General features: G+C 42.4%; 1 long non-coding RNA gene across 1 annotated transcript in view; it reads right to left on the bottom strand.

The window, feature by feature from the left end:
- The window catches only part of LOC119147953, a 42,655-nt gene extending 37,904 nt beyond the window's left edge, over nucleotides 1-4,751 (bottom strand). Inside the window, exon 1 of the long non-coding RNA XR_005104247.1 lies at nucleotides 4,640-4,751. This is a non-coding gene — a long non-coding RNA (uncharacterized LOC119147953). The remainder of the gene's footprint in view (nucleotides 1-4,639) is intronic.
- Nucleotides 4,752-15,990: the final 11,239 nt, after the last annotated feature.

The following is a 15,990-nucleotide window of genomic DNA, read 5'->3' as shown; positions in this document are numbered from 1 at the left end:
TTAATGGTAGAGGAGGATAGGAAATGTATACTTGCTTTATGGTGCATGCTAATGCAGTACTTGGCATCCCACTGTTGTTTGGCATATAAACCGCAATAGAAATGAAAACACTTATATCTCATTGCATTACTAACTAAAAATGGCCTATTTTCTCAGCTTTCTATCAAAGATGAAAGTTTTGTCCATATACTTGCCATTTCTGTAAGACACTCTTGAGACCTGTAAATTCATATTAAAAATATATGATGTAAGAATTAAGCTCAGCTGCCTGGAATTTCTCTTTTCAAATCACAATATTCTGCCTGCATCATCAAAAAAGACCCTCCTAACTAAAGTCTTGATCTTTTTCTCCTGTGGAACATGTTGCTCATGTTAGGACTGCAAACTAACTTTGGTTTGAACCCTTAACATTTGCTATGCTAGATCCAGTTTACTGTGTAAGAAGGTTTTAGATGAAACAGTATAAACTAATCCAAGATCTGTCTTTCCAGTTTTGATATTTAGCAATTTCTGAAGACAGGGTGTTTGCCGAAATGATATGAACCTGAACCTTCTTTCCTGTGAACCCAAACTTTTTTCCTGGGGGAACTGACTCCCCTTTTACTTAATGATTTCCCACCAAAGGGAGGGCAGCCTGATTCGTGTGCTCTAAGCAGTTTAGATTTAAGCTGATTCAGCCAATCTCGGGTTTCAAGGTTGGAATCTAGACACCAGAATGAAGTTATGGACAGGTGGGTCACAATGCGTACTGAGACCCTGGTTGGCTCCATATGAATGTGGGTGTCATTGCACTCACGTCAGCCTCTTGCACTCTATCATGCTTCTTTCTCTTGCTTTGCATAAAAGATGCCAGAGACCTTCTTGACAGCAATGGAAAAGAGAAAGCTTTCACCCTGCAAATGGGAAGGTCTCCTTCCCTGTGTGGTGGCTACACATCCATCCTTCAAACAGAGCTTTGAAGTTCTCTGAAAGCCTTCAGAGAGCCACAAACCCATCGCTAATTTTTTGTGGATGGCATAGAGTACCTTCACAGTATTTGAGATGAACAGGTCTATGCTACTCTATAGTGTCCTATTAATACACCCCAACTCATGCTAATATGGGGTGCTACAAACTCTTAGTCTGACCTATCTAAAAGTTACTTACACTGAACAATGTTTCTTTCATAACTAGTTCTGTAGACTTCTGTGGAACGGCTTACTGTGGACACAAGTGGTATAATCCAGCCTTTCACATTCATAATTTGAGTTACCAGCTTAAAAAAAAACAAACCCCCCAAAAAACCCCAAAGAAAAAGAAAAAAAAAGTGTGGGATTTGGATTTTAGATGCCATTACCCCAAGGTGCTGGCTGTAATCGGGTTTTGTTCCCTTTGAATGTTTCCAGGAAAAGCTGCTCCCTGAGCAAAGGAAACATGAAAGATCAGGAAAGTGACTAATAACATAGAAACCTTAATGACACCTATCAAGTGCAATAACTGAGAACACTGCAGACTGTGGCAAGGATAACAAAATGGGCTGTTTAGCACAATGACTGCCAGCTATTGTTTTTCAAGCAAATGACTGAGACTTGGCAATGATTAGTCTATAACCAGAGGAGAGGAGAGGAAAAACACAAAACAAAATGTGAAAGGGACTGTAAAAACCCAGGAAATAAACCCCATAAACAGACTTCATATAGACATGAATTTCACTCCAGAAATTGTCAATGATCAAATTTACTCTTCATATATGCTAATAAAGTCAGCATGTTTGCACTGGGTTAAGTTTAATCTGATAAACTTGATCACAAATTAGCTCTCTTTGGCAATAAAGAATTATCTTTTACTGCTTGAATAAGTTCAGCCCTACCTTGTACACCTTCATGCTGCCCCATTGGCTTTGTTGGTAGAAGGGAGTAGAGATGGTATTTCCTGAAGAAATAGTCGTAAGCATTTGCAACAGAAAATCACCACTGATGACAACTCTCCAGACAGAAACAAATGTCATCCATAAACACATCCATTTCTGTGGTGTCTGTCTGCCCCAGCAAGGACCTCATGTTACAGTAGGAACACAATCGAAAAGGCAACTTGTCATTAAAATATTGATGGAATGATGTTAGTAGGAAGGGGAATGCATATTTAATAAGTGCCTAGATATTTTTCATGTACACAGGTGATACCAGATCTCTCAGGCTAATCAGAGTGAGGTTGGGTCAGTCCTTGTGAGGGAAAGGTTCCAGACAATACATGGGGATATCCTGTTGTAGCTGGTTTGAACATGTCTTTCAGTGCCTTGACAGGATGCAAGGAGCAGGGTAAGTGATGTCTTGATGTCTTCCTGCTAGGGACACTGTTCAGGTGCCTCCCCTCAGGTGGTGTCTCAAAAAGCTCATTTTCTCCATGACTACCTCCTTTGTAAGGAAACACATGCTTGAAGACGCTGCTGTTGTAGCTTTTGTGGGCCAACAGGAAGGTTGGAAGACATAATGCTCATTGTCGTTCCCCACCTGGAAGCTGGGAGGTGGCAGAACTCTTGATCCAGCAACATGACATAAGGAAGCCCCAGTCTGCTCAGAGAAAGCATCTGGGCAGGTAAGACAAAAAGCTCACTGTGTTCTGAACACCTCCTCACAGAGAAAGGTTAAGAACAACATAACCCAGGCTGTTAACGGCAATGAGCTGTAAAAGTTGTGGCTTCTGCATTGTGAAACTGTGGTTGTGACTATGATGTACAATAGAAACTGCAATTCCATCTTTGTCTGTGCTGGGCCTCCACATGGGACTGTAAAACTACATGTAAACAGATGTGCACACCTCCATGCTCTGGCTTCACAAAGGTGTGAACCGCAAGCAGCTGTTAAGTTTTACAGACATGACAGACAGCTTCCCAACACTTTGTTGTAGATGCGTAAACGTTAGCCTTTGAATTGTAAAATTGTCCTTTGTGTTAAAGTACATAAGTTGCCTCGTGTGCTGATGTATGTATGTGTCTGTGTGTTTAGGTACTTGTTCCTTTATTTGGCTAAAAATGACTTATAACACTTACCAACAGTCCCCTGTACATTTTTATTATTACCAGCTCTTCTTTAGCTCTCACACACCATGCATTTAGTATGAGTAATAAAGTTTACTTAATTGTTGCAATAAAGGCAACTTTGCATGCTTGAACTTTGATTTTGAAGGAGTTGCCATTATATAACTATATACTTTAAATGTAGACAATAAAGTAATGACTTAATAGAGAAGTACTTGGAAACAGTGGTAAACCTTATTATGAATGTCATCTATTGGTGACTAGAGTGCGTTGTAGATTGCTTTTTAGTCCTAGTAACAGCCAGTGTGTTTTTCCATCTGAGAGCGTATGTTTCCTTTTAATACCTTAGGTAGTGAAGAGGAAAAAAAATCTATGGTAATGAGAAAAAATCAGCTCGGTTAAAGGAAGAGAGTATTTTCACAGAACCTGGACAAAGCTAAAGCACACTACAGGCAATTATTTGTAGTCCATTACATCCCAGGCAAAGCATACTTGCAAAGCATTAATAGTTACGTGTGCCAAGCCAGAACGATGCTTTCATCATAAACGTACTCCATGTTCTGGCACATCATTGCAGACACAAATCTCTGAGGATCATTATGTTATTGCTGTTCCCTTAAGATGTATTCAGTGATAATGTCGGTTATAAAGAACCTTAGAAAAAGATGGAAATATCACTATTAGGCCAACTTCTACATATATTGCCAATTTGCCATTTATAAACTCACTAAACTTTGGTTTGATTCATTTCACAGATGTTTATTGGTTTATAAAATATTAACAGGAGCAGTAGAAAATATTTGTCATAGAAATGCCGACAAGTAAGATGAAATAAAAGCAAACTGGAATATAATCTGAAGACCAGGAAACTTCTCTAGCTCCACCTTTTACCAGGTTATTCATTAAGGAATAATTGAGTCAAATCTGTTAGAAATAAGTGGAAGTGTAGGACTTTTGAGGACTCAAGTTACTCAAGCCACTAATGCCTGACTTAGAGCCTTTCCTGAAGTGAAGGCAACACAGTGGAGATATTTAGCATGCGTATGGAAACAGACTGGCAGATACTAAAAAGGGGCCCAAAACAGCACCTCAGCTATTTATTTGGCATGTTGAGATCTACAGAAATAACAGAGCAGCCTGTCCAAAACACTTCCAAATGATCTGGAAGAGTAAATATACATCTAGTTGGGAGTATTCAATGCAAAATACACACTGAAGTTGGAAGAACTATAGAGCAACCACACTGTATTACATAAAAAAGCCAGTTTGGATTGCTCTCTGTGGAGCAAACACCCGTAAAGGAGAAAAATGCATCACATTCCTGGGCTTCTGTTTCATTTCCTGGGGTGGGCTGCCTCCAGTGGAAGGGGCAAGGGTGACAACACCTATGGTGTGGGCCAGGGTGACTGCACTGGAGACCCTTTGCTCCCAGCATTACACCTGCAGCCTATTGCCCCCAAACTTTCTCCTGGGAGGCAGCCATTAAATAGAGCCATGGTTGCAAGGACTATTGACCTGACAGGTGTCCCTGCAGTCCACTTATATTGACGCTCTCAGAAAGGAGCTGGGGTGCCTTTTGCAAGGGTTTCCTTTGCAAGACAAGGTGAAAGGGAGAAGACATACCTTCATATTCCTTCCTCCCTCTTCTCCTCTAGTCTTATTGCAAAGACCTGGTGCCACAGAAGGGCATGGGGGCAGAAGGATCTCTGACAGGACGGAGGACCAGGTCTGTATACAAAGGCTCCTCTTTATGTGTCTATCATGAGGATCACTGGCTCAAGGAGGAGCTGAGCTGGCTGCTACTAGATGAAGGGCTGCATGTGCTAATCTGCCTGAATTGAAAGGATTGAATAGCATTTTACTCACTGCTGCTCCAGATCAGAATAATTAGTGAATTAAAATGGATTTTCCACTAGGCAATGTGTTGCTGAGGCTGGTTGTAGAAGGGCTTTTTTCCCTTCTTGTTAATAAAAAAAAATTTAAAAAATCCAAGACAGCTGTCTTGTGAGGGATCTGTATTCAATATTAGAAAGCTACACAGCTGTGGAGTCTGGATGCTATCATAAGAATTGAATAGCAGAGACATGGCATTGCTGGAATACAACCCACTTTGTAAGTGTGCTGGGTGCTTGGAATGTGCATATCACACAATAAAAGTGCTGCTCTTGTCTGTGTTCAAAGCAAGAGCACCAATAGGCCTAGCGAGCTGATGTAATGAGATTCAGGCTGCCCTCAACAGCTGAACTATTCAGTTCAGCAAATGGGTATTTCAAATGTAAATATTTATATGGGCCAAGGGCTCTTTGTTGCTCTGCTATTTTGACATTTTCAAATCCCTCAGCTTTACTTTTGTTGAAAAGATGGTCTATTTGCTGACGAGAAGAACAAAGGTCAGTGGCTAGTTATGCAGAGATGGTGTTATTATCACAGAAAAATACCAGTTCTCCCAACCCACATAGCTGTGGTTCCATATGCTTCAACATCAGAACCTACACATTGATGGGAATAATGCATTCCCCTGGTTGTTATAAGGAAATACAATAATAAAAAGAAAGAAACAAGTTATTTGAGGTCCTGATTAGATAGAATTAATGGTTCATCAGGAAGAAATGTTAAGTGCCTTTACCTTTCATTTCAGAAACATTCCCCAGCTGCTCTTAATAACCACTTGTTACATTTTGCAGGACTTGTATTCAGTTTCAATTCCATTGCTATTGCAATTGTTCATTCATTTAGCAGTATGCTCACCTTTTGGGTTTCACCCAATTTAGAGATTTAGGAGAGGTTTAGAAGACTTACATTTTAGCTAAAATTATTACTGTTTTCTAATCTCTAAAGCTTTAAAATCAATGCTACATTCTTCTTGATGTTACATGAGTGATTCCTTGCCTTTCTAAAGTTAGGTGTCACTGCCACTGCTTTTTCCTCTTTGTGTACCCCACCTCCTTCAATCTTCTGACTCCTCACCCCTTCCCTACTCTTTCCCCTTGCTATACTTTCTGCTTTCTCTCTTTTCCTTCCAGTTCTTGGATCACCTGCTGCCCTCAAGCAGTGTGCCTCTGCCTCCTTGCCTACCACCTTTTTACTGTCTTCTGCCATTCTTCTGGGTCGCTGCTAACTCCTCAGCCCACTTCCATCAACTCGGATCCTCAAGCAAAGCTCCTTAGTTTAGGTTTCCCCCAACTCAGTGCTAAGTCTGATTTTTCTTATTGCTATGTCTTATTAGTGGGAATTGTTGAATTATATATAACAGCTTCTTGGAAACTTGAAACAAAGCCTGAATGTTTACCAAACCACTCTTTGGCAGATGCCCAGATTTATATTCATATTGTTGGACTTCTGCCATGAATTGTTTTCTATAAAAATAGAATACCGATAGTTTTCCTGAGGAATATATACACCTGAAGAATGAATTCTTCCAAGACAATCAAAACAAATACAGCTGATATGGCCTTGCTGCTACCTGCTTAGGTGGGATGGGTCAAGTTCTGAGGATATCTTAGCCCACTTAAATGTTTGGGTCCTCAATATTGCTGGCTACTTGGTGTTGCTTTTGATGAGGGATGCATTGAGGCATCATTATTCATATTCGGTTTTTTTCACTATGCAATTCAGAAACCAAGGGTTAAGCTTTCAGCAGGAGTCTAATTATGATTCAGATCTGGAGCTCTATTTGACTTGCAAACCAAACTGGGGTGAAACTGTTCCCTGCAGGATTCCTTCCTCCAGCCTCCGGCATCCTGTGTGCACAGACCTCTGCTCATTTCCTCCATTCATCACCAAATTCTTGGTCCTGGTAAGTGGTTTAGATTCTCCAGGCATTTAAAAAAAACCACCAAAAAACACAAACCAAAACATTGAAACATTCTTTTTCAAAGCAAAACCCCAGCTACATTAACTGCTGGAGAAAGGAAGTTCCTGAGACAGAGCTGTAGAATCAGGCTACTATGAAAGTAGATGGGAGGTCAGGAGCATGCAGATGTCCTAAGAACATATGGCAAAGGTTGGGACTGTGAATACTTGTATTATAGGGTAATTAATGTGATACAGAACCACAGTGTAATTGCAGAACTCCAGCTAGCCTCTTAAAAGAGGAGGTCTGAGGTAAATGACCTCAGTTCTTTTCCAGTGCCTCCAATTTTGCTCAGTTTTCAGATATGAAAATTTATGTCTTAGCATTTGGACCATGACTAACAAATGCTTTTTTGATGGATGTAATTGAATTTCCACATGGAGCCAGTTACATATTTTGTTAACATCTTACAATATGGTCAGGTCACAACTTGTGTTCCCTCTTAAGGGAATGGATTTGGAGAGATGTACTGGTGTGTTTGTGAGAGTAGTTCCCTGACCGTTAAGTGTATCATCATTCAGTTGAATGAAGATCTCACTTGCACACCCCACCTTGTCACAGATGAAGTAAGCATGGACTGCACTGCTCTTATCAGGAAAAATCATTCTCGAGATCATTCTTCCAGGTCACTGAGAAGCTCATGCAGAAGTTTCATTTTTTGTGTGCTTTCATATGCACTGGTGTGTTTGTGAGAGTAGTTCCCTGACCGTTAAGTGTATCATCATTCAGTTGAATGAAAATTTCACTTGCACAGGGAAGGAGCACAAAGCTGTTTAGGGGATTGGGGCATCTTTCATATGAGGAAAGGCTGAGAGAGCTGGGACTGTTCTGCCTGTAGAAGGCAAAGCTCAAGGGAATCTTATCAATGTGTATAAATACCTTATGGAGGGGGATGAAGAAGACAGAGCAAAATTCTTTTCAGTGGTGTTCAATTAATGGAAAAGATACAGTAGGCACAAATGGTTTAAAACCAACCGCCTCCCTTTTTTATTGTGAGGGTGATTGAACACTGGACCAGTTTGCTCAGACAGGTTGTGGAGTCTCCATCTTTGAAGGTTTTCAGAACCTAACTGGGCACAACCCTGAGCGACCTGCTGTAGTTGACCTTGCTTTGAGCAGGGGGGTTGAAGTAGATGATCCCCAGACATCCCTGTCAACCTCAAACATTTTGTGGTTTTGAAGTTCTTCCTCATACTGCTATAAGATTCTAACTTTTTTCTTATTTTGCATGCCTTCATGGTCTGCTTTTTTTGAGACAGTTCAGATGTAAAGAGCTTTTGTGTGTGCATCACATGCTGGTGTGACTTGGAGTAAGCCTTTAGTTTTGCCAGCAGGTCACATTTTGAGAACAATTTGCCTAGTGATTTTCTTTCACATCTACTCATGCTCTTAAATAAAATAAATTCTTTTTGATCAAACTTTCCGGTGATTTTTTGCACCAAATGTATCTCATTATTCTAGAACAATTTGCTCAGTGCAATTTTCTGACCTGCCTCTCATTTCCTTTTGCTTCTATGTGTTGCCTGGCTAGGTTTTAATGGCATGCAGTGCCTGGAAAGTTGTATACATATAGGTATCAAAACATTACTTTGTCTCAGGTCCTGCAGTCCCACAGAAGTTTCCAAACAAACTCTTCATGAAGCAGTTTCTGCACACTTGGAGAGAAAAAAACCCAACTCTGTATTACTATCACTACCTAAATGCCATCAGAACCACACTTCTCTATCTGTACTAATGTTAATTCCCTATGAGCTTTAATGTGGGTGGCTGTGAATCTCAGCTCCTTTTCTGAAGGGGAGGGGGGGGCACCAGTTGGAAGGAGGGAAGGAAGGAAGGAAGGAAGGAAGGTAGGAAGGAAGGAGGGAAAGAAGGTTGGGAGGAATCTTAACAAAATCAGTGGAAGCACAAATTTCCTGAAGAGCAAGATATAATCTTAGTAAGATGAACAGTAAAACTTCCAAAGCCTTCTGGAGGTCCATGGTTTTATCTCACTCTGCCTCACTTTATCTTCCCATCATTTTCATTCTCCTTTAGCTTGTCTACCAGTCTCTGCCTTTCAGTTCTGGGAAAACCTTTATCAAAACCGTTGAAGTTACTCGGTGCTATAGACCACTTATGAAGTCATTTCCACAATGCAGTCCTTCAGATGCAAGACTGAGAGCTAGACTTAGCTCATGCTTGCAAAAGCATGTTTCACAAAGGTGACCGAAGTAACAATACTGCCTCTTTCTCCCCCATTTTTTTTCTTTTGGGGGGGTGGGGGATGGGGAAGGGGCCAGGGAGGGAATACATATATATTAAGTATGTCTTTCTCCTGTTACAGACACTTCCAACAAGGCAGGTGGTGGGTTTTTTTTGTTGTTGGGGTTTTTTTTTTCCCATTTTCTTCCTGACTATAAGCTGACAACGGAGCAAAACGGAGAGGGGAATGGAGCCCTTCTGAGCTGTGGCAGCTGATAATTACCTTGCTCTGCACAGGGGTCTCCATAACCCCAGCACTGTGAGAAGTGTACTTGATTACAGCATGTAAGCCCAGCTTGGTGTAAGAGTTCTGCTTCATTAGGGGAATAGAGCTGCATTGCTTTTGGTGATCTCATTTCCATCTCCATCTTTGCCCTTGCGTGTAGAGCTAAACTACCTTTATACTCAAGTAGCTGCCATACTTTTGTCCTTGCAGAGCCTTACAGGTAAATGCATGGAGGAAAAACAGTTGGTGAAATATTTGTAAAAGAGGGCAGGGTGAGGAGAGGATAACCTGGAGGACCACTGAATGATCTCCAGAAAAGAAAGAATAAAGTTATGATAGGCTTTCTCTGGGGAAATAACAGTCCATATCATGTGAGTGGGTTGGTTTGTTCAGTCCCTGGAGGAAAAAAAAAAGAAACACATTCTGCCCCACAGGGAAAGAGGAATGAAATCCTTGTGGAGTAAACAGACACTAAGTACAATGATAATGATGATGATGATCAGAGGCTTTTTAATTTAGAAAAATGGGTACATTGAACATTGTAGCAGCCTGGCTCCCGCTAGGTTCAGGAATAGCCCGTGGCACTCCATTAAGGTATGTAGGTTCTTGGGACATGAAGAGAGCTTACTTGAAGGGATTGTTCTTACAACTGACTGATGTTTTCCAGGATGCATGTTTTCTTCTGTTAGTGTTCAAATATTTAAATTGTAATTGTGTCGTTCTCTGATTTGTCAACTTTTCAGGACATTTATAATGACATTTGAAAGGTACATCCTCTCAACCCCAGCGTTGTTCCTCAGCACTCAGCAGTGAGTGTGCAACCCTGAGAACAAAGCAAAAACTTCATCTTGGACAGGAAAATTATTTAAGCATCTTTAGACCTAACAGCAGATTTGGGATTATTTATTCTTTCAGGACCACAGTGTTTAACTCTTAATGAGTTTGTGAGTGTAGGTCCATTGGCATTAAAGGGATGGGACAAGCTAACGGATAATTAGGGTTTATTTACACCTTATAATGGAGCAAATAGAACCCTGAGCTAGGGTAGACTGGGGCTAGTGCACACATATTACAATGCAGTCAGCAGCAACCAGCTTAGGACTGAAGGTAGATAATATCCTCCTGAGACCATCTTGCTTCCAGCTAATTCAAGCACAGATGGCAAGTGAAGGTGGGAAGTAGGATAAGTGAGTATTTCCCTCCAGGTAATGCTGCTCTCATGCTCTGTTATAAGATATGCTACTGCCACATTTTTGTGGCTGTGGAGTCTCTGTGGGGTCAGGGCTGGGTATCACCGTGGCTGTCACAGATCCAGCTTGGCTATCACCCTACTGCTAGCATAGACATACTGTTAGCTTTTCAGATCTCATGCCTATGTTACACAGACGATGAAGCAAGCTGCTTGAACGGCTTTCCTCAGTCATGTGTGTCTTCAGCTGATATTCCACATGCTGCAGTTCAGTTCACAGTGATTTTCTGGATGGTTTTGAAATCTGTAGCTACAAAAAGCTGGGGTTTTAAACCTAATTTGTTACATCATTATCTTTAAAAGAGCTCCTCACTGTTAGCTGTACAAAGGGAAAAGACTGATCTGAAAGTCAGGAAATATGGACCTTAGCTCTCGTTTTCATGACCATTTATATCCACTCCTAGGACCCCTTTATAGTGATGGGCCTGCTGTGAATTTGGTTAGTGCTGTGCTGCAGCACATTAGGCATGATAGAAGCAAAAAAATGGGGCCTGCTGCTCTGCCAGCCACCCATGTTCCTTCTGGTTCCCTGCACCTCCATGGAGTGATGCTGGTCCTCCCCAGCCTGGTAGAATTCCCATGCCTGTATACTCAGTATCTTCCTTTTTTTTAATGTATAGAAAAAGACCCACCACATCAAACCTATTCATGAAGCTCCTCTGAACTTAATAATGCTACTTAAATGAAGTCACCACAGAAGGAAAGAATGTTTTGTTCTATTACAATTGAGAGCGAGGCAGTATTACTGGAAATCTGGTAAAACAAACAAAAAGGTCTCATTGGAAACAAACCTCTAACCTACTTTTTAGCATTCGTCCAAAGAAGAATGAGTTTTATTTCCACCAGTGGCTGAGGTTTAAAATAAGATCTTTCCTATTATGCTGCTCATGACCTCCTTAGATCTTGTCTCAGTCATAGTGTGTGGAATGAAATGGAGTATTACAGTGTTGGCTCCCAAGGGACACTCGAGTCTTAGTTACCTTTTGAATTAACTAAGCCTTTTGGAAAGATTAAGCTATTCCCATGCTATTGTGTTTCATCTGCCCATTTTTTTGTTTTAGTTAGCATTTTATATTTTACCAGCTTTGATCAATATTGTCAGATCTCTCCCTAGATCAGAAGAATCATGAATGCAGTTCACCTAATCAAATTATTCTCACAATTCTCATCTTAGTACAGTCATTGGCCATGTCATGAGCAGCACACATGCAGCTCCAGAGGTAGTCTCTTCTGCCTTATTGTCAAATGTGCTGCTTTTCTAGGACCAAGGTTGTTTATAATGCAAGGGCTGCTAAAGCTGTCTCAATCAAATCCTTGCAATATTTTCATCTGTTTCTATACAGTAAACGTGGTGGAGCCTTTGACTGCACACTATATTGTATCTGCATTAAGAGTGTTGGCCCCATGCTCTGGTTCTCAGGCAAGATTCTCTGCTTTGAATCAAGAACAGGTAGGGAAGAGGTATAGGGTAAACTGAGTCTGTAAGGTTATTTTGAGGGCTTTTGAAGCAGTGCCAAGGCCGGCCTGCCTCATTTATACCTATAGCATTCTGAACTTTTCTGTGCTGAAGCACAGTCTGCTTTCACTGTCTCCATCACACTTAAGGAGCTGAGTGTCACCAACAGAGCAGACTCTTCCTGCTAATTGCCTTGCATCCTCTTTCTAGCCCTCCTTGGACCCATGTTCTTCTACGCAGGGGACTAAGCTTATCCAGCGCTCCTGTATAGAATCTAGGATAGCTGAAACTGCTTTCATAGAAATGGGATGTCCCTTTTTTTTTTTGCTTTTTTAAAAGATCCTTTTTGAAGCCAGTGTTCAACAGTAAGACCCTTGTGTGACTGCAAATCAGCTTTAGTGCCATGCTTTTCTGTATCCTCTTGGGATGGTGGAGCCTTGTGGAAGGGAAAATCAAGCTGTGAGAACTTTGTAAGAGCAGGGTAGGTGTTGCTCCATTTCCAGATGATGATATTGTGGGGGGCTAAACTTGGCACCTTAAGACTATTTTCCTAGTGTAGTAAGGTGGGCAATTAAAGCATCTGGTCATTCAGCAATTACCTTCATTTGATAGGTAAATCATTAACAGTGCTTAGGTAGGCAGTTGTGTGAGACCCATGGCAACTGGATAGTACCTTTAACAGTGGTTGTGCCCCTCACACAGATATGTTTATGTTGCAAGCTAGAGAGATCCAAGATATCTCTAAAGCAGCTAGCTTGAGTTTGGGAAATGGTGTGGTTAAATAGGGTAACCTACCTGCCAAGAAACAGAGAAAGAATCACAATAAGGTTTAGGGGGTGAAGGCTTATGCTATGCAGGTAAAAAACAATGGTGTTTCAGTCATGTAAGAACTGAATAAGAGCGTGTTGAATCATTTTTTTTATTATTTTTAACCATGGGAAACAGACACTGAAATGTGTATGGGAAATGCAGCAGAATGTGCTATAGCCCAAGAATCTGCAGAAAACCTGCTTCACATTTTGGGTAGACTGTTAAGGTAGGAGAATTAATAGCACTAACAGCCTTTGAGGAGAAACACAGCTTTCAGATTTCCTAAGTGGGTGGGTGTTAAAACAAGGTGGATGGTGGCAAGATGATTTTCAGCTTTAAAAAGAGCACCCAGAGCTCCAGTGAATAGCTTTAACAGCTCAAACAGCTCGCTACCAAGTTGAACAGCAGTGCTAGGAATGAGGAGAGCGAATGGGGAAAGGAAGGGAGGGAGAGGAGAGGAATGGAAGAAATAGCCCACAGATTACCATCAGTCTCTGGCCAAGCTTACTGAACTACAAAAGGATGGCTCTATTAATTCAGCTTCACCTGCTGCTGGGAACCTTCTCCCCTGCCCTCTGTCACATCTGATCTCAGCTCTACATTTAAGAGCATGTGTCAAGCACAAGGGAGAAAAGCTGCTGAATATTTTGAGCACGGACTGTTTCTTTGTGAAAAGTAAAAGATATTTTGAAACTGAAGCATGCCTCCTGGAAACATCTTTTCCCTTCCCTTTCCAAACCACATTTACTTTCTGACATGTATAATCTGAACCTAGGTCATTCTAATTTTAAACATAAAACCTACCCTGCTTTATCTTCTTTCCTGACTGCTGTTTGATAAACTCTTTCCTTCACAAACACAATTCACAATGTTGCAGAAGTTACGGTCTTTTCATCCTCAGCACTGAAACTGTGTAGTCAAATATTCATTTTGTAAAGCTGCCACACGGGTATGATGTTGTGAGCAACAAGAGTACCTCACATTTAGTTACAGGCCTCTATCTCCAAAACCATGTGACACTGGTGGATAAACATTTAAAGTATCAGAGTAAAGAAAACAGCCACCTTCAAGATCCCCTTCCCCAAGGAGAGGAAGTCCTGACTCGCCAGATGCCCCAGGCCATACTCCTGACTGACTCAGGGCACTGCTACAAGTTGCATCCCCATGTCACTCCTGCTCACAATGGGCATGGAAGGGACACTTAGTAAATACAAACAGATTTGATTTGGGATATCTGTTCTTTTTTTTTTTTTTTTTTTTTTTTTTCCTTAGCCTGGCAACAGCATGCATGGTGAATCTGTGCTAGCACATGTTCTTCTTGCTGCCACCCCCTCTTTGTCTGTTCAATATTCTTGCCAATTGCTGCCTTAAATTGGGCTTTAGCATCCCATGTAGGGACCCTCCCTTCTTCAGTTTTTGGTGTCTGAAGCCACCAGGACTATAGAACTTTATTTCTGGCTAGGACTGGATTCAGTATTACTGTAAAAGCAGGTCTTCTGGCTCCTCTGGCTCTGGGCCTGTTACCACAGACTTTCTTCAGGCTCTCGCCACAGTTACAACATGACAGTAGGAAAGTGTCATTTTTCATGCATTCTTCCCTGGTTGTACTAGTTCATCTATATTTTAATCACTGTTCCCCCCTAGGAGGCTTCTTTGGATGATCAGCCTGTGGTGGCTGGGGCCCCTGGACATGCTGCCACAGAAACATGGTTGAGTCATGGAGCTCTGCCCTTTCTGCTGCTGGAAGCCTGGTGGCAACCAGCTGCCTGAGAGACCCTACAAATATGTGAGACAAATGTGAAATCTCAGTGACTGTGGGTACTACATGTGTGCCAGGCCACAGTTCAGCAGGAAACACAGTTCTGGCCAAGCACCGTGGGTTGAGTGAAGCTCCACACCCTCCCTTATCTGTGTCAAAACCAGCAAAAAGGCAGGAGGTGGTGGGTGCATTCCCATGGGCCTGGAGCTGGCTGTAAATGGCCTCTGCTGGGTGCCAGGTGGGCCTCCCACAGTCAGGGACCACCAGGCACCCCGAAGGGGCCACATGGCATGGGGAACACGCAGGGCTGTGCTGCTGCAGGGTGGGCGGCAGCACCGTGCCACCGGGAAGGTCACCCCGTGCCACCGCGGTGCTCACCCCACGCCAGGCAGGGCAGCCTCCCCATGCTGTGTCCCAAGCCACCCGAGGTGCCCGCAGAGCTCCATGCTGCTCTCGTGCCACTCTCTGCCCAGGGCAGGCGATGCCGGGAGGCCCTTCCGCTGCTGGGCCGCAGTGGGTATAAATAGCTCTAGCTGAGGGAAGCAGAGGGGCCACCGTCCTGCCAAGAGGACAGAGCTGGCACGGGGAGGGGGGGGGCTGGCAGGGGTGGCAGCAGCCTCCCTGCCGGGCTGTGCCTCTCAAAGCCTCCTCTGTCTCAGCTGACTCCCTCCCAGCAGTTGCTAGGTAAAGGCAGGTGTGTCAGCTGAAGTAGTGGAAATTTCTATTCATCTTATAAATAGTTGAACAGCCCGACTTGGTGAAATGTGAAACGAGCAAACATCCCATCTTCTCCTCAGAGGGCAGATCGGGATTCAGTCTATAGTGCTGTCATGTCAACTGTGTCAGCGCTGCTGTTCATGATGCCAAGGCCCTATAAGTTATTCATGTGAACACAGCAAACAAAGGTTTAGCCTAACAGAGGGATGAACATTCCTCCACCTGCAGCTTTCTCCACAGCTAGACACAAAAAGTGCAGAGGTCACTTAATCTGTGACAGAAATAGACTGCATCGTCTTTGGGATCAGTATGCTTTGCAAGTATAGTAATATGACTGCAGGCAGGCCTGGGGGCTTCTGGCACAGCGTCCTTGGTAGTAAAAGAAACTGTCATTAAAATACTAATGCAGCTTGGCTAGTTTGCTTGAAATTTGCTGGGCAAAATTATAAATTTCCCTTATAATCTTGTTTATACCCTAGGCTATTAGAAGTTTTTTTTCCTTCTGCTAATCCCTCATGCTTCTTGTCAGACCACGTTGACCCTTGTTCTCTGGTGTATTAAGACAGATCTCCACCAGAGGTTCAGACTGTGGGAGATTTTCAGGTCTTCCTCAGTGACTGAAGAGTTTCTGCTCATAAAATGATAGACTCCACAGCCTGAATT

The sequence above is a fragment of the Falco rusticolus genome, chromosome 5 (genome assembly GCF_015220075.1).
Source record: "Falco rusticolus isolate bFalRus1 chromosome 5, bFalRus1.pri, whole genome shotgun sequence".
In the NCBI taxonomy this organism is placed as follows: domain Eukaryota; kingdom Metazoa; phylum Chordata; class Aves; order Falconiformes; family Falconidae; genus Falco; species Falco rusticolus.
This window is presented reverse-complemented; position numbering and strand designations above follow the sequence as displayed.